The sequence below is a fragment of the Syngnathus leptorhynchus genome, chromosome 15 (genome assembly GCF_054491065.1).
Source record: "Syngnathus leptorhynchus isolate UIUO chromosome 15, UIUO_Slep, whole genome shotgun sequence".
In the NCBI taxonomy this organism is placed as follows: domain Eukaryota; kingdom Metazoa; phylum Chordata; class Actinopteri; order Syngnathiformes; family Syngnathidae; genus Syngnathus; species Syngnathus leptorhynchus.
The window spans coordinates 4,385,579-4,396,961 of record NC_141209.1 but is presented as its reverse complement, the minus strand read 5'-3'; positions in this window follow the sequence as shown (position 1 = coordinate 4,396,961).

The window sequence follows — 11,383 nt, the reverse complement described above, 5'->3', positions numbered from 1 at the left end:
CCAATGTTGGCTTTACTTGACTGAAACATATATGATGTGATATTCTGTAATACTGCATAAATCGAACGGCAACAGTTCTTGTTGTAATGACCAGTTTCAAACACAAGGGGGAGCCACAGGTTATGAATTGAGCAAAAGTCTCAATTTGGTGGCATAACCTTTATTTGAAATAACTGCATCAAGCCTTTATTAATCTTAACTGTTTTCCTGACTGGTCTCTATCTTGTTGCATGATAAAGTGATAAAGATCAATAATTTTTTATGTATTGCCTTTAAATTGAGAGACATCGTTTTGTGGACTTAAGAATTCATTCTGTTACTACCATCATGAATTACATGCTCCTATTAGTCTTCTAAACATGTAAATCTGATGATTATTGGGTTGGTGAAAATAGATGAGTAATACACCTCTTTTTAACCTTCCGAGTAGGCTGACACTATGCAGCGCCCACCCCCTGCAGTGGATTGAAACTGACGTCAAAGAACATAAGAACATCACGACTCACTTATTTACTGTCTTTGGTCACGTGACATTTCCACTGTGACTAATGACTAAGGATTGGCCCTTTAGAAAATAGATGACTGCACCGCTTGTATATTCAGCCATGCAATCTTTCACAATTGTGCAATTTTGAGGCCTTCAAAATGTCCAATTATAACAATTGAAGCCTTCAAATTTCAAGTCACGACTGTGAGGACTTGGAAAGAGAGTTGACAACTTCAAATTGGAATCACATTGACATTGATGTGATGTTGCCTGCTGAGATATTTAGAAAAGTTGGTTTTGCTAGAAATTTGAATCTTGAATATTTGCATGCTAATGTAAATAGACTCCATTTCATTCATGTTTTTTTTTTTTTTTTTTACTGTAGTGTTGTAGAAGCATTTGTGTAACAGTTGGCTGCTCTAGCTTATCTCCCACCGCTGTGACAGTATTAAAATCTTCACGGGGGAACATCGCAGACGATTGCGGATCGGGTGGCGGGGGCGTGATTTAAGAGAAAACAGACATTTGGTGTTTCCCAAAAGAAGTTTTTGTCCTGAGCTGACACGGATGCGACAGACGGAATTGACACGTTTTAGTCGTTTCACCTCAAAAAACTCGGCTTTGTAGGAGGGAACATATCCTCAGGTCACCTTTAGTGATTTAAGTGGTGGACACCTGTCATCAATGATAAGATGAAGTTTTATACAGTGCTTGTATAATAAATTAATCGCAGTAAACCGTTCAGTTGACTTTTCTTCTTTATTCGATTCAGGTGTATGCAAATTCCGGCCTGGGGGCCACAAATGGGCTCATTGCTTGTTTATTAAGGCTCGCAGCATATTTTAAACAAAAACATTAGGAAAGAGGAGTATGGTCACGCTAAAATACCTTGTGACTATTCTTTTTTTTTTTTTTTCCTTTAAATGCAGTCCTTGGCAGAGACCCAAGGGCGACAGTCTGCCTGTCAGTGCCTCCTTTGGTAATGTTCTTGGCTTGAAACCAAAATGTAATGTCATGTAAATGTATTCCGACTCCCACCATTGTGGATTTATGCCCTTCTGGGGATGGAGGAAGAAATAGTCCTTTGTGGCTTGACGTATTTAAGAACACCATCCAACTATGGTGTACTCCCTGGACTGGTCGCCAGTATCACATGCTTGTCTTTGCCATGTGGAAGCCCTGGAAAAAAACAAAAAAAACAAAGGTAGGCTAAAGCTGACATTCAAAAGGAAATATTTTTTAAAGCAATTGTCCTCTACCAATATATATATATATCAAGATATGAAATAACTGTCCTATATTTGTCTCTTTTCAATTAGTCCCAGAGCTGTATTTGTAACATGCACTGGTGGCGTGTCTCTCACCTCAAATGCCCTCAGTTGAGGCAGACGGTTAATGCAGTCCCTCCGCCACTCGACAGGGGGTAGTGTCGCTCCGCAAGGATAGGTGCAGAGGGCAACTGAGGTGAGGACGAGAGGAGCATCCTTGGTAGCAATGGCAAGTACAACATCTTCCTGCAGCCGCATAATCTAATCAGCACTTTTCACGAGCTTTCGCCTCTTATTGTACTATCCATATTGCAGCCAGCTAGCTCGCTAAATAGCTATTTGATGGCTTACTAGCTAGCTAGATGGCATATTATCCATCCACCTGTCATAGTTGCTTTGACGTTTCTGCATAATATTTTAATCTATCGTCAGGGTAAGTAGTTAACGTCTTTCTCTCCAAAATGTCTGACTCAAGCATATTAATTATCTTGTAATGTCATTCAACTTTGAGGCAGATTTGCTTCTGCTCTCAAGAAATGGGAGGAGGAATAATTTTTTCATACATTTTTTAAAGATGTAGGTAAAAGGAATCAATACTGTCTGCATTGCACTGCAAATTTTTAAAAAAGATTCCTTGAAAGATTAAGATTAAAATATTATAATACAATATATATATTATAATATTAATTCCTTGAAAGATTCAGATTAAAATATTATATATAATATTATATTATGATACAATATATATATTATAATATTAATTTAATATTATATATAATATTAAGAATAAAATATTTAAACTTATTTTGTAGCTCCTGTATTTCTACTATCACTGATAACTAGTGAAATTGTTTTTACGCATGAATGACACTTCGCAAATGTACCTAAATAATTACAGTTAATTGAGCTTTTATACTGTTACAGTTCACATCATACAGTAAGAGCTAACGGTACGGTGATTGCACCGTTGTCGACTTACAGATCTTGACATTCATTAGCTGTACAGATTTGTATTTAATACCTCAGACTTGTACGTTACACAAGAATTGAGTCCGTATTGTACAAAATGTCCAGCATGCTGCACTAATGACTATACGGCATGCTCGCCTCCCACACACAAGCTGTTTTTCTGACTGTCCGGTTGGGTTCGTGTCGTTGGCTTGCCCTGCCATGACTCCTATATGCTACTGCATATGCTCTGTACTTGAACCATTATATGACATCACATCACTTACAGTCGAGAGAGTAACGCGTTGTGCAATTTGCTAGAGAGTTGCCAATCCCGCGACGCTTGTCTTTTTGTCTTCAATCTTGAGCGAGATAAGAACTTGCACTTTCTAATGTGATCTAATTGAACAGAGATGGTCTCTTCACAAAGATAGCAATGTTTGTTTTTTTAAGATAACACTGTCAGAGAGCCGCGGGTATACAAGAGGTTATCGATGAAGGTGAACAATTTGGTTGTGATTGATCCTAGTTCCGATTAGGATTGTTGGGCTTTGGCAAATGTTGCAGAACTGCAATACAGTAATTTGGAAAGCTTCTGGAATGAGTTTGCACGGCAACATCGCTCTGATAGGCTCTTCTTGTGAGTCAGAAATTCCCAAAGATCATTTCAAATATTCATCTGAAGTCTCCTAATTGTGAACGTGAGTGTGAATGTTTGTTTGTCCATATGTTTGAATGGCGACCAGATCTCTCACCCAAAGCTGGGTTGGTATTCATTGTACGCTTTGAACGGTATTTATCCAAATTAATGAGAAGGAAAGATGCCCAGACTGACACCCTCAAATATTAGGTGTGTTAAATTTAATGATACAAGGTAATACCTCACATAAAAACAAATGAACATTAGCATGGCTCATCCATAAGCTTCACTCCCTCGTGAGTCATGGAGTTTGATGATTTCGTCTTTACGTGCAAAGCGATGCCATTTTCTTGTGAGTGGAATGGCGGAGCGTGCTTTTTGTAGTATCGTGTATTGCCTTTCAAAAGCATTTTTTTTTTTCACATAACCACATTCTTGACTGTAATTGCTGGAGCACTGGCAATGGAACAGGGATGTTTAGAGATTTTCAAAGACGCTGATGACTGAAACGTGACTTTTTTTTTTTCAGCGCTCATGACCACATGTGAAAGGAAAACTGGCCTTTTGGGTGGTGTTGCCGTTGGCTGCATTTATAAATGCATCCGGTAAGTGTGAAATTGTTGCCGTGCTATCAATCACTGGCCGTTTGTACGTTGAAGTGGATGCCTCGTTGTGATTATACTGGCCAGGGTATCAACCACATAATTAAGATTCCGCTTAACTTGAGGCGAGAACCATCTCTGTCCATCTTTAAATCTCCAACGCATTTTTGTCGTATGGCGTTCGATTCAGCGTGAACAGCTGTGGTTGGATTTGTTTACATGTTGATTTAAAAGGAATCGCCATTTTTTTGTTGAAGTACTGTCTGTGTATGGAGCCAAGCCCACAAAAAAAAAAAAAAATCCTCAGACCAAGCCAAGTAGTAGCGTAATGTTTGGATTTTAGTTAAGGATCTTACAACATTATTTGTTGAAGCAGACAAAAGGGCGCCTGTTGATGAAAATGGAAGATAACACAATTGTGTGATGTAATTCTGCCCGAAAAAGCAGGGGAGCATTTTCTGGCGGGGTAAGCACCGGCTGAATGACAATGATGAAGCGGAATCCTTTTAAAACTTTCAAGAGAATACTTTTTTTCTTGCTTCCGTCTTAACTTTTTTTTTTCTAAATTGGTGCTTATCAGAATAGACACATTCTTCTTTCTGGCTAGTTCTGAAATAAACTTCCAACTACTGATATATATATATTTTTTGAATAAATACGTCATAAATTAATCTTTGTTAAGGCTCAACGTCTCATTTTATACTTTATTACTTGCTCAATATGCTCTCATCCACAACTGTCTTCGTTCTCCATTGCCCGCAAACACTACTTTGCATATTTCCATTACATCTAAATTTGATATTCAATTGGATTCAGGGTACGGAATAGGACATCCAAAATTTAAAGAATAGTACTCAAAAGTCTTCATTATGTGCCACATCCAAGGCCATGTATACACTCTGAAAGAAAGATGTGTTGTCGAGCTGCAGAATTCAAATTAAGATCACAGCAGAAAAGCTACGTCTCAATGCAATGGAGCCATCAGCAGAACAGCGGGGGTATTGGACCGACATTCACTCTAATTATAAATCAGCATCTTGCTGCTCGGCCCGCTTTAGAGTGTGCTTTCTCCTCCTCTCCCTCTCTCTGTCTCTCGCCCACATCTACCCACAGCCAAATACTTCGGTTCATCCAAGGTAATTCTGCACCGGGCATATAATCACCGCCATGGGAGATCCAGGATTTTGAAAAAGTTGTCCAACAAAAGACACAATAGCTACCTTTTTAATTACAACCTTCAGAAAGCTTCAATTATAATTTAATAGTCACATTTTAACCATTATAATTTGTATGCTAAAGAACAGAAGCCTGTATTTATTTAGAGAGGGTTAAAAATAATGTGAGCGTCCTGATTGGTAAAAATAAATTCTTGTACAGACAGGACAGGAGCGATATAAAAATCCGTCGTAGGACAGTTTGTAACATGCCAAGAAATTAAAGATAAATGTGAGTGTGAATGCTAGTTTGTCTATATCTGGCCTGTCATTGGCAAACAGTTCAGCTCCTGCCCGCAGACTCCTGGGATTGGCTCCAGCACACCCGCGACCCTCGTGAGGATAAAGCGCTTCAGAGAAAATGGATCGATGCACTCTGCCAACTATACGTTCAGGATGTGTTCAAAGCCGCTTCTGTTACGATCCAATTCATTCCAGGGAGTCGGACCACACGGCGAGTGCTTAAGTAGCTGCTTGTGCTCGCTGCCGGTGTATTTTCCACACACAGTCTTGTCAACATTGGCTTCCTGGAGAAATCCAAAATGGCTTTGAGATGGCGAGGTCCACATCGAAAATAGGGAGTGATTTGGCCGAGACTTGCGATTTGACGAGTCAGCAGAATATAAAACAATTGCGGAAAAAAAAAGTTTCAGCCACAGATGATATTCAACAAGATGGTTTCATACCATTACAAAATGTGACCTACATGCTCAAGAAAATCTTACTTTTCTTCTTCTATTACACAATTAATATACCTTGATAATCTGGAAGGGTTCAGAGCAGACGTTTGCGCTTTAAACAAGTCAGTTTGTAGACCCTGGGACCTCCGACCTATTCTTCTGCCGCCTGTCTGTCTATGGATCTAATCAGGGGTGCCTATATGTATTTACATATAGAGCTTTACCATTGATTAATTTTCTTGTCTCATCTGGCGCAATCGTGGTGGTATTAACGGGGCCCCTACGTCATGTTCTTAGCTGATCCACCAGGATGCATATATAAGCAGGTCATAATACCTCAGCAATGTTGATGGATACCAATTGTCTGATGAAATCTGTTCAAATTTGTGGATTAATCGGCAACTCATTAATTCTGAAATGAATGGACTATTTAAAAAAATGTTGGTAAGAAGATCAAAACTTGCCATGTGATATTGCTGAATTGGTTTTTAATCGGTAGACAGTAATGAGGGATCGTAATACACTTTATTGCGAAATAGAATTGGTTATTCGATTCATCGATGGAACCCAAAGAACCGATTTTCTTTTTAAAATTGTCATCAATTTTTCAAGTCGGCGTCATTTTACCTTCGCTCATCAACTGAACCTGTCTAAGGTATAATTTAACGCAGCAAAACATTTATTTGCGTCAAATCCTCCTGCTCTGCCTTCCGGGTTATCCACGCCACACCCTGAGGTGAAATGAGTCCAGAGGAGTGTGGGGGCCCGCCATTGTGGTGGTTAGGCTTAGGAAGGATTTAAACACTACTACTTAACAGCTCTTAACCCCAATGACCCACTCTGGAACTAACACAAATCCTGTTGGGCTAGAGAATTACATTAAGCTCTTGATTTGAAACCCAGTCTCACATGGACTGCAGTGGTTTTGATGATTTTTATTCATTTTTTGATTCTTACCAAATATTTGACCACCATTCTTAGAAATACAACAGCGACGGACCGGAGACACTATCAGAATATTTGACGAACTTCCGAGAGTGACGATTTTAATTTCAAATCAAGAAACAAATAAAATGTATCTAATCACCATGTAAAAAAATCCTCCATGAATGTCTTGTTAATTTTGTTTGGACTGGAGAAGAAGAAGGGCATCATTCTTAATGCCAATCAGATTTCAAGGGTGTACGCTAAATCAGCTCCCATTTGTTGGCACAGCAGGAGATGACAGGAGAAGGCATGTAATTGCGAGAGAAAATAAATAGATAACTCGGAGCACACTGAACAAATCAGCCAGTGAACCTTGTGCATACAAAAGAAAAAAAAATACAAATCAGAACCACTTCAACCCAACTCAAGTGAGTCATCATGCTGTCTCGCGTTCTTCCAGTAAAAGTTCCAAGTTTCTAGGTAATTCTCCCTTTCATATAGTTGACGGCTGCCGCAAATCACAAAAACGTGCCCCTTATCCCTTTTGTTCCAGCAATACCTCTCTGTTGCCGGGCAGTTTTCACCTCACAGCAAAAGTGTTGAGTCATCAATTATTCTTTCCGCTTTAATTCACTATGAGCCATTGAGGAGCACAGCAATAAAGGATGTGCACAAAAAAGCAAATGACAACAAATGCCTCCTTAAACTCTTCTATCAAGTAGGTCAGCTGTTGCAAATGAATTAGCTTACTTCTTTATTTGGTCTTCCTCTCATTTGATGTTTCATTTTGTGTGAGAGGCGACCGTGGTTTCTCGCTCACAAAACAACCCTTCAACTGATTATACCGAGGGCAAGCATTCGGGCTGATATTCAAAAGAGAAAGCTGGTTTAGGTTAACCCCCACCAACACACACACACACACAATTTCCGCAAGGGAGTTGATACAGTAGGTTATAGAAAGTTTAAGAAAACCCGAGGGAATAGTTCATGCAGTACAGATCGGGAGGTGGGGGGGGGGGGGAAATGCCTTTTTCTCAAATTGCATTAAACGTCAATAAAATATAAAATTCATATATTTTTAACATGATTGGGGTAAATAAAGGTTTCCAAATAGGAATACACACTGAGAAAGCAAGGATGCCCACACCCATGCAACCCCCTTACATACGTCCCGCTTCTCTTTACATGCCTCCCATTATATTCGGGGCCACCTCTCCCCCTGGCACGTAGCCTTTTAGCTATTTAAGTGTCAAGGCAATTACCACGGAGGAACTGCCCTGTCTCTGATGAACTCTTTCTCTTCACGATTTTCCTCGCCTCTGATGTGTTACTCCATACGGGAGCTCGGAAATCTTGCCCTTATGGTTCCTACATGACCATGGCAAACTGTGAGAACATCGCAACCACGATGTGGCATTCAAGATTTCCTCCTTGTCTCGATATCAGTCTCGGACCACTTTTGGCCCGGGGTCTTGATGTTGGAATAGTTTGCATTTTAACTCAAATATAATAGGACTTTGATTAAATAAATATAATAAAGGTGCTAAATAAATGACAAAATACAGCTACTAAATAAATGAATAAATAACATTTATATTTTGAATTTAAATCATTTTATAATGCAATTTGATAAAAATGCAATCACCTTAAGAAAAAAAAAAAACGTAACTTTGACCATCACAAAATCGTATTGTCTGAGATTTCAATCCCAAAACGATAAATTGTTCAGCCTCATGTCCGGACTCAGAATTCACCTCGGAATCTCTCTGGAAGAATTGGACAAGGTGGCTCGGTGGGGGAGAGAAGTCTATGGTTTCTTCTTTAAGCTGCTGTTCCCATCTCTTAGCAAAAGTATGTCCTGATCCAAGCCTATTGTGATTGTCTAGGTCAACAAGTCCTTGTGATTTGCTCTTCGTAGTAAATATTCTGCACTGAATAATTCCAATGCAGTTCCGCACTGACACTGCCTGGATCAAAGTGAAAATAAAAAGCATTTCAAAATAATAAACAATCCAGAGCATGTAAGCAATGTCATCAGGTCTCACTCCACATAGACGAAAGATTCTGACTACAGGTAGAAAATGTCAGGAAATCCTTTGTCCATAAATGAGTCAAGTCAGCTTGTGACTAAATTCACACTTGTCAGGTTTGCTTAAAACCAACTTTGGTGTGATTGCTCTTTTAAGAATTGTTCGTTTGGTCAAGCGAGAGCTCCTGGTGTGCACCAAACAAACCGAGTGAGACGGCTGGAAGAGATGCTCCCTGTGAACTCTGGTGCAGTGCGGTTTGTCTCGCTTAAATGGACAGAACCAACTCATGTCGTGAACCCAATTCATGCATATGCGTAAACGGACTGTCCTTATTGCTTGGCTTCTTAACTACCGCAGCCCGGTTTGATGGTTTAGCCTCACTGAGACATTGCAGAACTTCTTTCTGATGCCGTTGCGGTTTTTTTTTCATGACTGAAATGCACCCTTCTTTTTTTTCCTTTCTGCTGCCTTCCAAAATAAGTGTGGCTCATCCCGAGGCAGTGAGTGTGAGCGCGTGTCCTCAGCTGAACTTCGGCTTGAGATGAAACGGCGAATACGCAGCTGCCTCCCCTCTGTATCGTTCTGCTCAGCATTAGACTCACCACCCCCACCCCCTTCCTTTCCCCTTGCTTGCTCACAGAATGTCAACAAGTTAGGACTGGTGACATCGATAAGTTGGACTCAAAATGTGTGAGCGGAATTCCATTTGGAATTCACAGCAGACACATACAAATATGCCAATTCAGATTTGCACACCCACAAAAAAAAAAAAAAAGTCATTTACTCACTAATGAAAGCCACCCTGATGCGAAGTTTAAAAAAAAAAAAAAAAAAAGCAGGCTTTAGCTCGGAGAGCATAAGGAGCAGGGAACCCAAAATACTGCATTGCGTCACAGCGATAAATCCCAACGATGCTGCAAGGACGTGGCTACATCACATCTTGACGCAACTGAATTCAATCCAAAACAAGGATGCAGGTGATAATCGGTCCCTTTAAGCCACAAGCATAATCAAAAGAATGGCTTTATCGCAGCACGTTGACGCAGTACCATTTGTTTATTCTTTACTCATATTCTCCAAAAAATGGACTCTGGTGCAAATTTTTCAGGAAGCAGCTCAAACATATATCCTGATCCATATATCCTAAAACAGCTGGAACAGTTTACTTTCAAGGACCAAAATATATTTGCACTGGTGCGCTCTCATTGAGGGTTACAAAAATCATTTGTAGTGTTTGCCTCGCAAAAATTCACTTTGGACCACAAAAATAAACCGCAGCCTGACTTTCAGTGGTGAATTTACAATGTTTCCATCACTTTTTTTGTGACTCTTGCCAATATTTCCCAACGTGTGTACGATGGCCTTGCAATGTTCCGTCAGCACTGAGAAAAGTATGACTGAAAACCAAACTTCCTGTATAATTGAACTTTCATTTTAGGCATAGGCCAGATTGATTTACAGCTCCTCGTTCACCCTCAACACACAAAACCTAAAATGTTTGATAGTTTGCCATTTAATACTTCTCATGGTTCCTTGGAGCTTTCTGATAGTTTTTCCTCACTCTACCTTTTATGTAAGAATCACACAAGAGGACAGTTTTACATTTTACACTCGTGAAATAATCATAAAATCAAAATAGGTTGTCAACCCGAACACTTTCCCTTTAAATTATCCTCGCTGCCGGCTCCAACACATGGGCTGCTATGTAGGTAGGCGTTAACTCCATTAAAAAAAAAAACCTCTCACCTCCTCCACAATCACGGAAATAAAGACAGGCAAATTGAAAGTAGACTTGTGTGCCCTCGTTATGTAACCAGACCATCAGGATGATGTGATTTGCACTGAAAGTTTCTGGGTGCTGTGTAGGAGGCTGAGGAGGTCGACGCCACCTTTTAGCAGACTGAAAATCAAATTTGGAAGCATTATCTTAAAATTGTTTGTCCATCTTTGGTTCCTCTGCCAAGGGAGTTCACTATGCTTGATTTCCAGAACTTTTCATCTTGTACTCGAAATGTACTATTATTTTTCCCATCCCCGCTAGGGACTTTGACTAAATTCTTTTTTTGTCCCCCAGGATTGCCATACATGGTCTGGTATTTGTGGAAATTTCTATATTATCCGAAAATATTTTTCTTTAAGACACCTGGCTGCAAAGACACAATGGTTGTTTTTGTATTCTATTATTATATATCTATGACTTTGAAGGAAACACTAAATCACTGTGTCGTATATGTTGATATAGTATGCTGTTTTTGGCTTTTAAAGGCCTGGATATAAACCATATCATGTCCGATGATTGATGTCGCCCAGTCGACGCAGCATGAAAGGAATTCATCATGTGGATAATTAACCAAGTCAGAAAGAGTCAGGAATGCAGGAGATGAACTTCACCAGCTGCCAAAACTATTCCCATGCTAACACAAAACACTGCTGCCCCAAAATCTGCAAAACATCAAGCCTAGCAAATTGATAAAAAGGTGTGTTGACATGGAATGTACCCATCCTTCTGACATCAAATACCGTACTTTGTTTTATGGCCAAATAATATTTAAAAAAAAGAGTAGTAGTATGAAGCGGTCTAACTGTC